The sequence below is a fragment of the Asparagus officinalis genome, unplaced genomic scaffold (assembly GCF_001876935.1).
Source record: "Asparagus officinalis unplaced genomic scaffold, Aspof.V1 AsparagusV1_Un2411, whole genome shotgun sequence".
NCBI lineage: Eukaryota > Viridiplantae > Streptophyta > Magnoliopsida > Asparagales > Asparagaceae > Asparagus > Asparagus officinalis.
Window position 1 is genome coordinate 1 of NW_017974670.1, and position 1,472 is coordinate 1,472.

The following is a 1,472-nucleotide window of genomic DNA, read 5'->3' on the forward strand; positions in this document are numbered from 1 at the left end:
CTTGACTTTCAATTGAAACTGAATTGGAAACAGACACATAATTTAGAACACACTTGACTGAATTTGATGTAGGACCAAAACCTGACGATTGAACTTGTCTACCAAGGAGATTATTTTCTTTGAGCAAATACAGACCACTATGCATCTCAGCCCTGTCAATCACCTTCCCCAAATCCACTGCCTGAAAATCACAAAGATTGGAATAAAACTTAGTCACGCAATTGAGGTCACGAGTAAGTTGACTGATGGAAATTAAACTACAGTTCAAGTTGGGAACATAAAGGACAGAAGAAAGCAGAATGTCCTTTGTCAATTGAACTGATCTGATTCCTGCCACTGGTGATAAAGAGCCATTAGCTATTCGGACTCCAGAACTGCTAGTGCATGGCCAGTAATTTTTGAGTAGGTTGATGTCTCTAGTCATGTGATCTGAGGCTCATGAGTCGATTATCCATGGCTTTGAGGATTTATTTTGGACAATATGGGCATAGGATAAGATACTTTGGTGTGCAAGGAGACTAGTGTGTGGTTCGGCAGGTGCTTGAGATGGTTGTCCGGAACTCGATGCTTGACTCAGCATTTTCTGCAATGCTTCAATCTGCTCTCTGGTGAAAGGATTGTTCTTTGTGGTGACTGCAGCATTTGCACGGTTTTCTCTCTCAAACCGAGTATGGGATGGCTTCCAATCTGTTAGTTTGTCATGTAATTTCCAGCAAGTAGCCATGACATGACCAAGTTTCTTGCAATGGTCACACCAAGGCGCCCTTTTCCAGACCTATTGGGTTGAGAGGAATTGTGGGTGAACAAAACCGAGCCTTCCACTGCAGGTTTATTTTCTGTCAGCATTAATTTCTTTCTACTTTCCTCTCTTCTAACTTCTACAAAGGCCTCTCTAAGGTTAGGAAAGGGCTTGATTCCCATGACTCTCCCCCTGACTTCATCTAGATCCTTATTTAGGCCAAGAAGAATAGTCCTTTTCTGCTCAACAATCTGCTTATACAAAGCAGAATATTCAGCACATTTCCAGGAATAGGCCTCATACAGATCTAATTGCAGCCAACAACGTGTGAGGGTGTTAAAATATTGAGTGACACTCATATCTCCTTGTTTGAGGTCATACAATCTTGTCTCAACCTCAAACAGTTCAGAAGTATTTTCCGTGTTTGAGTATGTTTCACGTACAGCCTCCCATATGTCCTTGGCTGTCTTGTGAAGCAGAAAACTTTCTCCAACTTCAGTGGTCATGGAATTTATCAGCCAAGACATAACAAGATGATCATCAGTCTTCCAGGATCAGTGTTTGGGATCTGCAGTCTCCGGAGCCACAATTTTGCCGGTGAGATGTCCATCCTTCCCTCTGACGCAAATATACATGAATACAAATTGAGATCATTGGAGATAATTCTGGCCATGGAGTTTATGGTTTGTGACGATATTCGAGGGAAAATCAGGGACCGAAGGGACTAGGGAAT

At 42.2% G+C, this 1,472-nt stretch overlaps 1 long non-coding RNA gene across 1 annotated transcript in view; it reads right to left on the minus strand.

Moving 5' to 3' along the window:
• Positions 1 to 6: 6 nt before the first annotated feature.
• Positions 7 to 1,472, minus strand: part of LOC109828569 — a 3,517-nt gene continuing 2,051 nt past the window's right edge. Inside the window, exon 3 of the long non-coding RNA XR_002243759.1 lies at positions 7 to 181. This is a non-coding gene — a long non-coding RNA (uncharacterized LOC109828569). The remainder of the gene's footprint in view (positions 182 to 1,472) is intronic.